Source organism: Myxine glutinosa, chromosome 7 (genome assembly GCF_964187855.1).
Source record: "Myxine glutinosa chromosome 7, kmMyxGlut1.1, whole genome shotgun sequence".
In the NCBI taxonomy this organism is placed as follows: Eukaryota; Metazoa; Chordata; class Myxini; order Myxiniformes; family Myxinidae; genus Myxine; species Myxine glutinosa.
In genome coordinates, this window is record NC_136267.1 from 102,835,573 (window position 1) to 102,852,781 (window position 17,209).

The 17,209-nt window shown below is 45.1% G+C and overlaps 1 protein-coding gene and 1 non-coding gene across 2 annotated transcripts in view; one reads left to right on the plus strand and one right to left on the minus strand.

Annotated features, from left to right (window-relative positions):
- The window catches only part of MRPS31 (mitochondrial ribosomal protein S31), a 396,402-nt gene that overhangs the window by 327,821 nt on the left and 51,372 nt on the right, over positions 1-17,209 (plus strand). The gene's annotated exons all lie outside the window — the stretch shown is intronic.
- Positions 8,531-17,209, minus strand: part of LOC137430836 (boule RNA binding protein) — a 33,452-nt gene continuing 24,773 nt past the window's right edge. The window contains exon 3 of the transcript XR_013624126.1: positions 8,531-8,591. This is a non-coding gene — a transcript (boule RNA binding protein). The remainder of the gene's footprint in view (positions 8,592-17,209) is intronic.

Below are 17,209 nucleotides of genomic sequence, written 5' to 3' on the forward strand. Positions count from 1 at the left end.
ACAGCATTGTGTAATTTAATCCAGATAAGGGCCTGTTTTGTTGAAACGTTTTCACATTTTTCATGATCTGAACCCATAATTTATATGCTAAAACAAAAAATAAAGAAAACGAAAATAATTTTGGTCGATAATGCCAAGCTTGCACACACGAGGTCACACTGTCAACCAGACAAATGCAAAGCAATGAAGAAAATAACATTAGGTCTTTCCATCTGTGAATTAGAGTCAAAATGGATGTCCCTCTGCTTTGGAAATATATTGAACACCTGACACATGATGCCTTCACAGTCGCAGATTAAGACCATTCGGTGGTTGATTTGTCAGACCTGATGCTAGATGACTGGGCAGCTAGCTATGAGTTGGTATTGCCCTCAAATTTGATAATATAAGTTTACATATTTTTATTAATTCACTGTGCTTGGTATAAAGTGAAGAAAATATCACCTGTGGAAAAGCACAAGCCCAATGTCCTGCAAGCCATTGTGGTGATGCCTGCAGGAATAAAAACAGACATGTCAAAGAGGGCCTCTGAAATGTTTGATAGTGTTGAGGTCATATATAAAGGCTCTAACAGTTACAAATAAACAAGATATGGCAACCAAATAAATGAAAAAAGGAGATTAAATAAAAATTTATTCAAGTGAGAGATTTTAGCAAAATGAAGCTAACAAAAAGTTACTCTGATTTTGAGTGAGAAGGGGTTGAGTTGCAAATATTTAAAATACATTTTAATGAGAAGATTCTTGCTTCAAAATATAAAATATATACCTATTGTACATATATTTATACTCCTCACAAATACATTAAGCAACATAAGTTTGGAGGCATGTATTGTTTTAATGATATGCTCAAACTTTTATATTCTGATTGTCGGTAGACCATATCATCACATTCATCTGTATACTACATCAGTAAATATAAAGACTGGATATCAAGGTCTGAATACATGGCTGTCTGAAATGGGTATTCGATTTGGCAACAATGATCTTAATAACATGTAAACACTGTCGATCCCAATATAAGCTTGTACAGGTCATGGCATCGAATAAATCAGACGATCTAGCTGTGTGATGTTGTGCCAATCCTCAACCAGGGCCACTTCCAGTTCATCAAGAGATAGTGGGCAGACTGGGAGAGACCACAAACACAACTCCCGAGGATGTCCCAAGCAAGTATAAATGGACTTCAGTTGACAAATTGTGCAGTCGAGTCCATGTGAGTGATGTTGTGATCATGAAGTGCAGCATTGACAAGAGAGCACAGTGTAGATGGGTGTCATCATCCATAAAAAATGAATTTGGGATCCAGCTGTTGGGCAAGAGGGAATGACTGCAGGCATACTTATCACATCCCTGTGTCTGACTCCAAGCACAAATACCCCTCTGAATAACAAGATATGTTTGGCCAAACCAGGAATGCTAGTTCAACTTGACCATCAAGCTTCCACAACAAACATATCATGCTGCCAAATTGCGGAATGAGCAAATCAGTCGCCACACTGTTTCCCAGACTCCAGTACATTGATATGTGGAGTGAAGGCAAAATCTAGATGTAGTGAAAATGTACCAAAGTTGAACCCAGGTGTGATGCTCACTTAAACCGCTGGGCGGCGTCTATAAGACCTCGGACGTCCGCGACTCGAGGCCACTCCTGCGACATTATACAATGACATGTAGAATTGAATGGTACGTACCCAATTATATTCTAGGCTTGCTTGCATTGACTGATATATTCAATCTTTCTCATATGATGCCTAGATCCTGATATATATATATATATATATATTGCATGATGTATTTTACAGGATGATGCAAAGATCTGATTGAAATTAAACCTACATATGGGACAAGTTGTGGACTTGGTTGATTTTCACAACACTTAATTTCAATCATGATCTGCGGAAATGGCGGGACACGAGTCTGGCGATGGCCGGATGAACGCAGATCTCAGACGAGCGTTTCCCGACATTCTCCACGCTCCTGCGAGGCCCACCTCGGAGAAGAATGACCAGCGGAGGACCCGTCGAGCTAGCTCCAGCCACGGAGCTCCGACTACTCTCGCTGCCGGTCTGCCTCGAAGGGACCGGATGCGTTGGGACCTCGCAAGCATTTTGCGGAACCGCGTCGTCAAAGCGCGAACTGCTCTCCTGAGGCCCGAACGCCGGAGCAGGCGTGACGGACTCCGGCAAGACGCCTGGAGAACGATGCTACTGGGCAACGTCCTGTGGCCGAAACCCCGTCGGAACGACGGACCCGCTTGGAGCCGAAGGTACGAGTCTAGCCTCGGTTGCTCGAAACGCTAACGGCTCCGTCCGAGAGAATCATCCTAGATTTGCGTGCCTCGGCCCGAGATGAGATTCCCACGCGAGTGGTCACGACTCCCATGTCTGCCATGCCTCACACGGCCGGCCAACCCGACCAATCGCTGCTCGGTGGAATCGCCTCCAACGCACGAATCGCGCACTGCGCCCATCGCGGGCACTACTCTGTGGGGCCGGCGATTCTGATCGCTGCTCGTCGGAATCACCTCCTACACGCGAATCGTATGCGATTCCCCTCACAGGCCGTACCCTGCGAGGCCGGCGGCCCTGATTGCTGCTGGTCGGAATCCCACCTACGCGTGGCTACTCAACGAGGCCGGCGAACTCCGCTGCCCGGAATCGCCTCAATGCATGAAGCTCGCTTGGCAAGAGGCTCGCTTGGCACCATTCGAGGACTCACCGCAGCACGGATGAGTTTCTAAGGACGTCGAGCGGGACCTTCATAGACTTTCACAGCACTCGGGCACTACCGGGGGAAGGTCGCATTAAGCTAGATGATCATATACCATAGCGCGATGTATTCTATATGACTAACCATGTCTAACTCCGGACAAACACGGCCCGAAAGCTATCGAACGAGACGCTACTTCAGGACGTGATATGTATTCGATGCTAGTCGATTTGCATTAAGCTAGATGATCATATACCATATGTATTCTATATGACTAACTATGTCTAAACTCCGGACAAAACACGGCCCGAAAGCTATCAAACGAGACGGTACTTCAGGGCGTGATATGTATTCGATCCTTTGGCCCGAAAGCTATCAAACGAGACGCTACTTCAGGACGTGATATGTATAACACGGTCCGAAAGCTATCAAACGAGACGCTACTTCAGGACGTGTTATGTATTCGATCCTTTGGCCCGAAAGCTATCAAACGAGACACTACTTCAGGACGTGATATGTATAACACGGTCCGAAGGCTATCAAACGAGACGCTACTTCAGGACGTGATATGTATAACACGGTCCGAAAGCTATCAAACGAGACGCTACTTCAGGACGTGATATGTATTCGATCCTTTGGCCCGAAAGCTATCAAACGAGACACTACTTCAGGACGTGATATGTATAACACGGTCCGAAGGCTATCAAACGAGACGCTACTTCAGGACGTGATATGTATAACACGGTCCGAAGGCTATCAAACGAGATGCTACTTCAGGACGTGCAGTTTATCGCTGCCAAGCGTGCTCGCCCACTCGACTCGGCGTGCCGCACTGGTTCAACGGGCCGAGCTCGACTTTCGGTTTTCCCTCGAACGCAGTGCGCCCTAGATAATACAATTCACTCGTCGGCCGGGTTCGTATTCAGTACACCAATCTCGAGCCCGCTCGAATGCTGGTGCCCAATGGACGCGAGACTATAGATTTCGGTGTGCCACTTTACTCCGTCTGGGGATACCGATCAGCTGGAACTCCGCTCCAGGAATCCGAGGACGGGGCGAATCGCCGTCAAACCCGCCCGCACGCGCCCGAACCAATTGATGACGTCATCGACTAATCACGCGTTTGCCCTACAGTGCCATTAACGTAATTGCCTGCTTCACGCGCTTGCGTCATCAGAGTACGTCTACCTTGGTACCTCTACAGATAGCGGAAATACTCAACCTGACCGCCCCAGCACAAAAGTGCGTGGCGGCCTTCAAGGGCGACTAGCCAACATCGAGGACTTATGCCGTTAATCGATAAGACCATGGGGCATTTGGGAGTACACGGTGACCCCATGAGATGGTAACATTGAGCGTTGCGCCCGACTCCCTTGTCCCCTGAGCAGGCCACGAGGGCACCGTCCCGCCTGTTCGCCCTTGACTCTGGGCTTGTTGCTTCGAGGACAGGGCTCTTGGCTCGCCTCCACGACACATTTCGAGACTGCGAGACGCCTCGCCCGGCCGCTGCCCGTTTCCATTCCCTCTGACCCAGACTGTGAAGGTCGCTCGACTTCGGTACGCGGCGCGCGGCTGCTATCTCAACATAAAAAGGGGAGGGGGGGGGGACGGATGAGTGTGGGGGTGAGATGATGGACAATCCATCCGGGACATTCTCTCGCTTTGAGTCCATGCGTAATCCATCCGGGACATTCTCTCGCTTTGGGTCCATGGATGGACAATCCATCTGGGACATTCTCTCGGTTTGTCAATGGGACAATCCATCCATCCGGGACATCCTCTCGGTATGTCAATAGGACGGTCCATGGATGGACAATCCATCCGGGACGTTCTCTCGGTAGCCGGTATAGCCGATCTTCTTCAATCCTCCGAGCGCTGTACTGCAGGACGGGATTGCCGTATGCATCGCGGAGGTTCTGCGCGCTTCGCTGGGGAGGCGCGTTTTGGTCATTTTGTGCGTCGTCGGTTTCGGTCGTTTTGTGCGTCGTCGTAATCTGCCATACTCGGTTGCGGTTCCCACGCCGACTGCAGTTTGCCGGTCGTTCAGGCAGCCTTCGGAGGGCGCTCGTGGCAAACGTATATTTGCCGGAGCTTGTAATTCGTACGCGCTGCCGTCAGAGGGCGCTCGAGTCTCGTGAGAAGGATCGCTGCCAACGGTAGTTTCACGTGCCGAAGCAAGAGTTTGTAATTCGTATGAGCTGCCGTCAGAGGGCGCTCGAGTCTCGTGATTTCAAAAAGGGCCGCTGCCGGTATCGAGTAACTCTCGTTATGGCTCCGAATGGCTCTCATCGATTCTCTCTCTCGGCAATTCCATGACATGGACCTAACATGGATCGACCATGTACCCTTGGGAGCCTAGTCAGGTACAGACTTACTGTAATGGACTTACTGCAATGGCTTCCTGTCATGTAATCTTACTTACTCTTTACAGTCCATGTACCCTTGGGAGCCTAGTCAGGTACAGACTTACTGTAATGGCTTCCTGTCATGTAATCTTACTTACTGTTACAGCTTACTGTAAAGAGGCTTACTGATTTACACATCTTACACATCGACACATCTTCCTGTAATGTGTTGCATTGCGACGAATGGAAATTCGCTCTTCGACAAGGTACAACTTATCCTATCTAGCTACTGTGCCGACGACCCCACTGTAAGACTAGACTATTGTGACCCACGGGCTCATCGTCTGCCGGTATCGGACATGATTGCTAACCAGGCTATGAGTGCGCCTCGGGAACATCTGCCGTCCCTCCCTTCGCCTGATACACCCCTGCCTGAAGGCACTGACACCTGCCTCCAGCGGCTACTCCAAAGCAGGGGACTCCGGGCTTGGGGATGTCGTACCCGGTAGTTTCCGAACCTGTGCTGGCAGGGTAATTCGCCACCCTGACCGCTACGGATGGACCGACTGACCTGTAATAATAATGGATTTATTTTATATAGCGCTTTTCAGGAAGCCCTAAAGACGCTTTGACAGAGTGCAAAACATAATGCATAGCGAAACATAAAACAATTGCACAAAGACAAGAATCAATAGGGAAATATTTCTTTGACACCCCACTAATAATATAATGACTTCCTCAATCAATTAATGCTGACGCGCGCTCGCTTCCTGCCTCGCGGCAGTATAGTTCTAACGGCGGGGAGAATGTAGTGAAAATGTACCAAAGTTGAACCCAAGTGTGATGCTCACTTAAACCGCTGAGCGGCGTCTATAAGACCTCGGACGTCCGCGACTCGAGGCCACTCCTGCGACATTATACAATGACATGTAGAATTGAATGGTACGTACCCACTTATATTCTAGGCTTGCTTGCATTGACTGATATATTCAATCTTTCTCATATGATGCCTAGATCCTGATATATATATTGCATGATGTATTTTACAGGATGATGCAAAGATCTGATTGAAATTAAACCTACATATGGGACAAGTTGTGGACTTGGTTGATTTTCACAACACTAGACACCAGTGAAAATAACATGGTGCCATCAGTTCACCCTCCTGTTACTGTATAATGTGCTTTTGTGCTAAATTGAAGGTGAGCCTCGTGAGACTATGCTGGACACGGACTTGAGCCATGGGGTCCAATAATTTAAACAATCCACAAGAAATCCCATCTTGAAGAAAACTAAACTGCATACAAACAATCCTCAAAAATCCCTCTTTTGCCTTTCATTCCAAGCTTCTCAAATTATTTTCAAAAATCAGTTTTTTTTGGCCTTGCAATCAGGATATTTAGCCTTCGTTCAAGTCTAGACTTCATAATACTTAGAGTGCCCTGCTGAAGTCATAAATTATATTATGGACAAAGCAGACCAATGATCAGCTAGTCTTTATACCTCTGGACCTATCTACTGTTTTGGTATATCTGAACCAGCTTTTGGTAGGTTTAAATATAAACTGAGAGAATGTACATTTCCTGTAATTACTGTTGGTTACTCATCACATCCACTTCATCCTTCTATCAGTGTTTACCAGGGATTGGTTCTTGACATTTTTCTTCTGCATTGGTTCATCTGCATTGACTTGTTCCAATTTATTTATTTTCCACATCAGCATTTATTGCTCCGCTAATGGTACTCAGACATATCTCTTCATTGAACCTGATGGCATGCTCAATTCAACCACTGTGACTCCCTGTCCATGTGAAATTCAAAGATGAAGTTCAAAGAACTTAGCAAACTCAATATTGATAAAAAAATATTGCAAACTCAATATATAAAAAATATGCGGGTCCTTGACCTCTGCTGTTCTTAAAAAAGATGAACCTCAGAGAGTGAAACTTGAGGATCTCATATTTCAAGCCCTGCCAAGTTATATCGCATTGTCAAGCAGATTTGCATTACAAGCCTCTAAATATGTTTGCATCACATCAACCCTCAAGACATGTCAATGTCTATTGTTGGTTATTCATCACATCCACTAAGCCGTTGTATAGCTTTGATAGAATGTAATATATCACTGATGACATATAAGCAAAGAACAAATTGGTTACTGCTGACATTCCTTGTGTTTGTGCACATATAAATGTTTGTGCACATAAACATGTTTGCACACATATATGTATCTCTCTCCCAAAGGACTTTCTGGAACCCTCAACCCCAACCCACTTTCTTAGCAATCCTCTTGAGGAAGCTCAGTCACTCAAACTCCTGGGTCTTGCTATCAACCATGATCTTTTTTGGGCAAAACACATTTCAAAGTTGACCTCCAAAGCCAGCCACCGACTGGGCATCCTCCATCATCGAAAGTCCTTCCTTGGCACACCTGAACCCTTATCCACCTACAAGGCCTTCATCTACTGATGGGCCTCCACTGCCTCACATCTTGCTCAGCTTGACACCGTAGAAACCAAGGTCTTCAAGATTATTGGAATCTTCAGTGATGAATCTTGGTCCATTGGCCTATCACTTACCCATCACAGGCAGGTGGGTTGTCTCTCTGTCTTATACCACCTCCTTTCTGGTCGTACAACCTCTGTTCTTTCCATTATTTGACCGCGCCCCCCAGTTTCCTGTGGGGCACACACGGTCCACCAGCAAGCTCCTTCTAGTTAAACTCCCAAAATCCAGGATCACTGCTCACCTCCACTCATTCGTTCAATTTCTCTCCATTTGTGAAAGAAACCAACTGGAAGGAATGAAGGAACCAAGGGCGATTCATCAATGTGTGTGCCCGTCCCTCGGATGGACGTTAAATGGGTGTCCCATCTGCCGGCATTAGCTGGTGGGCATTAAAGATCCCACAATGCCCTTCACGAAGAGTAAGCGAACCAGCACTATGAACAAATTCCTGCCCTAACCTTAGTCGAACGTCGGGCATGGCCAGCCAGGTCGTGAAAGACTTGGGCCAAGCGTCCCTCAGCCAACCCCACAAGAACGTTGGAATAATTGTGGCCGTTACAGAATAATAATAAGAACAGGAAGCACATGTGGTGCAACAACTATGACAGTGTTGGAAGCACACACAAGCTGTGAGAACACATGTCAGAGTGGGGAATTTGTTTATCTGCTAAAATTGTGCAATGTGCCACCATTCAGTGGGGTATGTGACAAAAGGTATTTACAGTAAGTATATCCCAATACCTTTTGCTCTAAATACCATCAACTAATATGAAGGATGGGTAAAGGAGCATTTTTTGTTTTCCATCTTTTTTTGTCACTGGTTTAAAATGTGCAACATTCAAATTTAAAATCTGTCTACACTATCCAAAGATGTTATACTTTACCAATAGCCCAGCTCTAATGGATCATGACTAACCGGGAAATGGTAGTTTGGCTGTGGGAGGATGGGTGGCGGTGGTGTAGGAGTGAAGATCAAATGTAGAGCAGGATATGCTTGAGGAGCAGAATAAGCTTGAGGAGCAGAATACTGCACACAAAAAATAGATAAACAGGATTGTCATTCCATTGAGCATGGAAAGTAAGGCAGCACAAAGTATTCATTCAAATGATTTGTCAAATTATATGTAGCATAAAGCAGAGCATAATTTATGATGAACACGCATTAAATATGCAAGTGGCCATCGACGGGAGGTATTAAATATACAGTAAAGAAAATCAGGAAGGAGAAGGAAAATTTAAAAGAAGAAAACTTTATCCTTATGGAAGATAACCTAATAAAAGAGGAGAGGTGATGAGATAAACAAGATTTAAAAATCTAGATATCTGCAATCACAGTGATCGATAAGGGTAAACTGAGTTGGTTTTTATGCCTCCGCCGACGAGGTGTTTTCGGGTTGTCCGTCCGTCCGCATGGGCTAAACCTCGTTTTTCTCAGCAACCATTGGCTGATTGAGACGAAACTTTCAGGGTAGGACTGAAACCCATGCAGAATGTTTTTATAATTGTGATGTCATAGGTCACATGGTATAGCAGCCATCTTGGATTAAAAGCATATAATTAAAAAATTATTTCTCAGAAACCGCTGAATGGAAAAATTTGAAACTTGGCACATTGTCAAGTACTCCCAAAGGGGAACAAAAGCAGGATGATGATGACATCATAGGTGAAGATGTCATCACATGTCTTTCAATCCTGACAAATCTCACACTCTTACAATGTCTCTCCGAAAGGACCGACTGGACAACCCTCCCATCTACTTTCTCAACAATCCTCTCCAAGAAGTTCTGTAGCTCAAGCTTTTGGGTCTCACTATCTGCCATGATCTTTCTTGGGAAAACCACATTTCCAAGCTGGCCTCCAAAGCCAGTCGCCGACTGGGCATCCTCCGTCGTGCGAAGTCCTTCCTTGGCACACCTGAGCTCCTCACCACATACAAGGCTTTCATCCGCAGCTCAATGGAATACTGTTCCCCCCTCTGGGCTGGTGCTCCTGCCTCACACCTTTGAGGCCAAAGCTTTCAGAATCATTGGAATCTCCTGCGATGTAGTCAACTCCGAGGGCCTTTCACTCACTCACCGCAGGCAGGTTGGTGGTCTTTCTTTCTTCTACCGACTCCTCTCCGGCCTTGCTCCCCCAGCTCTCTCTGTGCTCTGTCCTCCCAATATTCCTTCAGGTCGAACAAGATCTGCCTGCAACCTCTTATGGTTAAACTGCCAAAGTCTAGGCTCTCTGCTCACCTTCACTCTTTCATTCCCCTTTTCTCCCGCCTCTGGAACAAACTCCCCCACTCCCTTCAATCCCACTCCTCCCTCCAGGTCTTTAAAACAGCTGTTCACCACCATCTCTTATCTTCCCCCATCGAAAACCTTGATATTTTCTACCCCCGGCAATTCACCCCAGAGTCCTTGCAGTGTTCATATGTTTTATTCCTCTCCCACCTCCCCCCAAGTCCTCCCGATGTCCCTGCTCTCAAATGTTGTGTTGGTGTCCTTCCCCCTCTCTCCCCATCTTGTCTGCCGCTCCCCTTGTTTTTTGTGTTTTGTGTGTCGGTTTGTCTTTTTGTGTGATTAATGTTAGCTCTTTCACGAGCCTCGATCTTGTATACAAAAAAAAAAAAGAAAAAAAAAAAGTGGTATACCAACCAAAAATGTTTTAATCGAATTTCTTATCCTAAAAATCTGAAATTGCATGCACATGATGATCTATGTTTGACCCATTTGTATTGAAATATTAAATTTATGAGATCATATGTCACATTGTTTGGCAGCTATATTGGATTGAAGGAAAATATTAAATAATTATATCTCTGAAACCGCTCACCCTATCGATGTGAAATTTACAAATATCATCTAACAGCACTGTTGCATATAGTTTGAAAATGATGATGTCGTAGGTCACGTGGTTTGGCAGCCATCTTGAATAGATAAACGAATTTTATCCGATCAACACGAAACTTCACAAATGTGATCCCCTACCCATACATATGCAGAGTATACATTTTTTAAGGTCATATGTCATGTGGTATGGCAGCCATATTAGCTTGAAAGCCGACATTTAAAAAAAAATCCCTTCTCTGAAACTGCTTCACCAGATGTGAAACCTGTCATGTCTGGTAAAATGTGATACTTGAGAACAGCGGAAGGGATTTAAATCAAACTTGTTTATTTTTAGCACAGTGAACGATGGCATCTACCCATTGTGGGACTATGCGGAGGCATATTTGCGACACAGTTACATTTTTCTAGTTTTAGTGTACAAACCCTTGTGTTTTTTTAATAAAATGTTATAGTTATCATGGTAACAGGTCAGATTTTGGTGAATATCCGAAGGGCTAGATTAAGCCAGTGTGCACAAAGTACTTGTATAATGAAACATACAAGCACAGAGATTAAGTTCACCCCATGAACTGCAATTGAGAAATTGAAAAATGAGCCCACATAAAATGCACATCCGATAATCAAAAGCATCGTGATAGTACTTTATCGAAGTATGATGATGTCAGTGCCCTGACAACAAGTAAGTATAATGGCATCTTATACAAGAGTACATGAGAAAACAAACAGATTAGTAGAAGAGACACAACATCAGATGCTTATAACTCGGGTTATGGTCTGCAAAGTAATTTTCAAAGGGTGCATGACCTTTGACCTGTTGAATTCAAAATGTAATCGCTCATCATTGCATTACAGTCTGTACTTGTGGCATATTTGGTTGAAGTCTCTTCAGAGGTTCAGAAGTTCGCAGTTACAAAGCTTTTCCATTAAAGGTCACACGCCTTAGACCTTTGAACCCAAAATGTAATGAGTTAAAATCTTACTTGGTCTTACAGTCCCTACTTTTGGCAAGTTTGGTTTAAATCACTTCAGTACCTCACAAGTTATGGTAACAACTAGAACAACACTCTTCAATGTCAGGACCTCAAGGACGTCACCCACATTATTACATTACATCATTATAATACTTGTACCAGGTTTGAAGTAAATCCATTCAGCTGTTCTCAAGTTATCACATTTTTACCTGACATGACCTCTGACCTTTGACCTCGGGACCCCCAAAATCTAATCAGTTAATCTTTACATCATTATAATATCTGTACCAAGTTTGAATTAGATCACTTCAGCCGTTCTCTAGTTATAGACCTATTACCGATTTAGACCTTTGACCTTTTGACCCCAGAATCTAATCGGTTAATATTTGCATGATTATACATACCTGTACCAAGTTTTAATTAGATCACTTCAGCCATTCTCAAATTATAGACCTATTACAGACTTTGACCTTTGACCCCAAAATCGAATCAGTTAATCTTTATATCATTGTACATACCTGCACCAAGTGTGATTAAGATCCTATCAGCCGTTCTCAAGTTATGGCGTTAACGAAAAGTTAACGAAGAGGGAATTTAATCGGATCACGGACAGACGGACGGATAAAAACCTATCACAGACGGACGGGTGGACAGTTGGATGGACAATCTGAAAACATAATGCCTCCATCGATGGAGGCAGAAAAAAACAACAACAGACAGATGAACGGACGCACAGACAGACAGACAGACAGACAGACGGACGGACGGAAGACCACCGTTTAGAGGCCATTTTTCCCCGCAAAGCGGGGGTTGGCCTTTTCGGGGACCGTGGTAGTTGTTGTTTTTTGGTCCCCTTTTTGAAGCAATGTTTTACGGCCGGATGCCCTTCCTGACGCCAACCCTTTTTGCCGCCTTCAACGACAAACAGGGAATTACCAGTGAACTGGTACTCAAATAGCCGACCTCGGAAGGATGACAGGCTGAGTCAACCCCCCTGGCGTTAATTCGGCGATCGACCGAGATTCGAACCCAGGATCCTAGGATCCTAAGCCGGCACCCTAGCCGCTAGCCCAACACCAGGGATAAACACCAGGACGGACCAGGATTTTATAGTACCCAACACCAGGACGGCCGGAAGGACGACCCCAAAACATGCCACCAGTTGCGAGGGCATAAAAAAGAAGTTATAATTGAGAAATTGTAAACTGACACCACATAAAATGCACATCCGAAAGTCAAAAGCAATTTTATAGTACTTTATCGAATGAGCATAAACTGTTCCAATGAAATTCGGCAGAATCAAAAGTCAAGGTACCATTTAAAGTGACTTAGATATTTAACCATCACATATTGCACATGCCTCTTGGCAATTTCATTATGGAGAATTGCACCAAATCACATTTCTGAATCTCCCAATGTATTTCACATAAACTAAGAACCGTAAATGCTGTCATCATAAGTATGGTATCATTTTTATCGCTTATTTTCGACAGATTTAGGCAATGTACAAATCGTAAAAAATTATATATTCTTTTTATTAGTGGCAAGTCACAGATTTTATTTTTCAAGAGGGTTCCTTATAGATAGGTTGTCACTTATGCGCCTGCAGGATTGGTGTTTTTCTCACGTGTTTGATAGGGGGGTGCCAAGCAATGCAAAAAAAAAGTTTTGTTGAAAGAAGAATCCATCCTATTTATAGAACAAAGAAAATTTAGCTCAGATTTACTACTCGTATGTATCGATTATATATTGCAAACTGTGATGTCTGCCCTTGCATTTGTTTGTCTCCCATTTACGGCAGCTGCTTCCCACATTGTATTTGAAAAGCTCAACATTCACTGAAATGATGTGAGAACACGCAGGAATAAGGTTGATGCCAAATTTTATTTTTCAAGCAGGATATTTTGTCCTCTTTTTAGACAAATTGAACCTCTCCTGCCCGATGTTGCACTACTATTTCATGGTGGGCGGATTAAGTAGCTCAGAGCTTTGGCTCTGAGTGAAACCAAGAGTACAACACAATTAACCTTTTTGTCCATGAAATAATTTAAATTGATAACAACAACACAACATGCATTTTAAAGGCCATTTTCCCTGCTAGAGCGGGGGTTAGCCTTGTGGTCCCCATGATGATCTTTTCCATTTTGCCCTATTTTCTGCATCTCTCCTTGTTAACCCCCTTGCCCGCATTTCTTCTTCCACCATCTTTAGCCAAGTCTTTCTCGGTCTTCCCCATGCTCTACTTCCTTCTACATTCATTTCCATCACTCTTCTCAACCAGTCACTTTCATCCTTCCTCAACACATGACCAAACCATCTCAACCTGTTCCTCTTCACAGCATCAATCACAGGCTCTATTCCCATCATCTTTCGCAATTCATCATTTGTCTTCCTCTCTCTCAACGATACTCCGCACATCCGTCGAACCATTCGCATTTCCACCCTTTCCAACCTTCGTTGCTGCTCTACGTTCATTACCCATGTCTCGCTCCCATAAATCATAACACTTCTCACACATCACACCTTTCCCTTCAGCTTCAACGACACTCCCCTCATCATCAGCACGCCACTCAGTTCCCGAAAATTCTTACATGCACATCTCACTCGAGCAACCGTTGCCAGCTTCATGCCGTCTCCAAGATCCAACTCAACATTTCCTCCATCTGCAGTTCCCTCTGTGCACACCTTACATTTGAATGTAGCTGCCACACTGGTTAATGACCCTCTCAGACCACTACATTTTTGATGAACCCACTCAGCACACATTGTACATTGAATGGAGTTCACTCCGACACCCTTCCTGCGCACAGCACAGGGCCACTTCCCAGTTCTTTCCACCTCACCACATGCTTTACCACTTGCCATCACCTTCGGCTTTCCGATATTCACCTTCAGACCTTTTGTCTCCATACATTCCTTCCACTTGTTCATCTTTTCCTTCAGTCCATCCATACTTTCCGCAATCAACACCAGATCATCTGAATACAACAACTCCCACGGTAACCCCTCCTTTACGTTTTGAGCCAGCACCTCCATCACAGCTACAAATAGTAGTGGACTTAGTACCGACCCTTGATGCACTCCCACCTTCACCTCAAACTCACCACTGTTCCCGTCCTTCGTCCTTACAGCAGCTGTGCGCGCTCTTTTGTACATTGCCATCACTACTCTGATCAACCATTCCTCCACTCCTAACTTCCTCAATGCCCATGTCAATACTTTGCGTGGAACCCTATCGAATGCTTTCTCCAGATCAACAAACCCAAGAAACAACTTCTTCCTCTTCTCCATGTATTTCTCCTGCAACTGCCTCACAATGAAAAGCGCGTCTGTCGTTCCTCTTCCTGGCATAAATCCAAACTACATTTCATCGATCTTCACTTTCTTCCTTATCCTCCTCTCCAACACCCTTTCCAATACCTTCATTCCATGCTCCAATAACCTTATCACTCGGTATGAGCCACACTCCAGAGGGTCACCTTTCCCCTTGTATAGAGGGACGAGGGTACTCGGTTCCCAATCCACTGGAATGCGGCCTTCTTTCACCACCAGATTACAGATCTCTGTCATTCTCTTCACACCCCAACTTCCTGCTGCCTTCAACATATCTCCCACAACTCCCGTCGGCCCTCCCGCTTTTCTACCCTTCATTGCTTTTATCGCTTCCTAAACTTCCTTCTCAGTTATCTTCTCTGCCAGTCCTAAAACTGGGTTACTCTCTATGTTGCCATCCCATTCATTCTCTGTATTCAACAGCATTTCCATATATCTTTTCCATCTTCCTTTAATTCCATCTGGGTCGACAACGATTTGTCCCACTTTATCCTTCAAGCAACTCACCCCCATCACATCACACCTCTCTTTCGCCATCTGCTTTGCAATCCTGAATACTGCTTTCTGACCCTCTTCCGAATCCAAGCGTTCTCCGAACATTTTCCTACATGCCTCCTGCGCCTTTGCTACCTCTTTCTTTGCAGCCTTCCTGGCTGCCTTATAACTTTCATGCTCTGCTGTTCCTGCTCCCGTACCCTTCGCCTTCTGCCACTCCTTGAACTTCTTCCTCTTCTCGTTAATCCTCTTTCCAACTTCATCATCCCACCACCATGTTTCCGAGTGCCTCGGTGGTCCTTTTGTCCATCCACATACCTCACCAACGGCTTCCAACAGACTAGCTTTCATTGACATCCAACCACTTTCAAGCTCAACCACATCATCCTCGACCCTACTCAGCCTCTCTTTTCATGCCTCCCTTACCCTTACTGTCACCTCTTTCAACCTCCACACCTTCATTCTCGGTTGGTACTTCACCCGCCGAGCTCTCCTCGCACCTTTCACCCTTATGTCGCAGACAACCAAGTGGTGCTGTGAAACAGCCTCCTCCCCCGGGATCACCTTTGTGTCCCGAAGGTGCCCCCTATCTCGCCTACGCACCATAAGGTAGTCAACGGTTGTCGTCGACACACCTGACGTGTTTGTAACAAGCTTATTATCCTCTTTCTGGAACTGAGTATTACAAATCAACAAATCAGCTCCATCAGCAAACTCCAAAACCTTTCACCTTCTCCATTTCTCACACCATATCCATAACCCCCGTGAACTCCGTCAAAACCATCCATACTCCTTCCCACATGTCCATTTCGGTCTCCTCCTCCCACAACAACTTCCTCATCTTTCACGTTTTCCATCAGCTTCTCTATCGCACACCAGAACTTGTCCTTCTCTTCATCGCTCCGACCAACCTGCGGAGCATATCCCGAGATGACGTTCACCAAGAGCTTTCCAATCATCATTTTCACCATCATCAACCTATCACTCACTCTAGTCACACTCACCACACTGTCTACAAACTCCTCAGAAAACAGGACACCAACACCATTCACACCCTCCAGGCACCCTTGCCACGTAAACTTGTATTTCTGTCCCTGCCTACCCTTCACCATTCTCACACCACTTCCCTTCCATCTAGTCTCTTGCACACAACATATGTCCACTCTTCTTCTGACCAATACTTCCACCACTTCTCCTGATCTCCCTGTCATTGTCCCTACATTCCATGTCCCAAACCTCAGAAACCGATCTCCACTTCGGTCTGTACCCTGTCCATATGTAGTTGTAATTGTCATGGTTCTCTTTTTGAGGCAATGTTTTTATGGCCGGATACCCTTCCTGACGCCAACCCTCGTAGTCGTCTCTTACGACACGCAGGGATACAGTGTACCTATTCTAATCCAGGGTACACACTGGGAAACGTTTAAAACATGGAAATTCTGGGGGGGAGGGGGGGGGGCATCAGCATAAACATATTTAAATAATATTTAAACAAAGCCATGAAAAACAATCTGGGAAAAGTCTCTAAGTGAGAACGTGGATTTGAGAAAGCGGGAACAGAGGTGGAAGAAAAACGAGATATAGGGGGCGGGGCTTTCTGACCCTCTTCCGAATCCAAGCGTTCTCCGAACATTTTCCTACATGCCTCCTGCGCCTTTGCTACCTCTTTCTTTGCAGCCTTCCTGGCTGCCTTATAACTTTCATGCTCTGCTGTTCCTGCTCCCGTACCCTTCGCCTTCTGCCACTCCTCCCCAACAAGTCCTCCCCAACAAGTCGAGACGAGGAGGAGAGCGAACAAGCACGTGTCCGGGAGGAGAGAAAGAATTGATGTAGAATTTTTGTTTGTTTTGTTTATTTGTTTATTTGTTTATTCTGTTTTCAAAACGCTGGACAAAGGGTAAGATGTTCGTGAGAGGTCGGGGGGAGAAAAGAAAATCAAAGAAACAAGCAAATACTATGAAGGAAAGAACCCATATTCACAAAACACTGACGGGGGGGGGGGGGGGTGA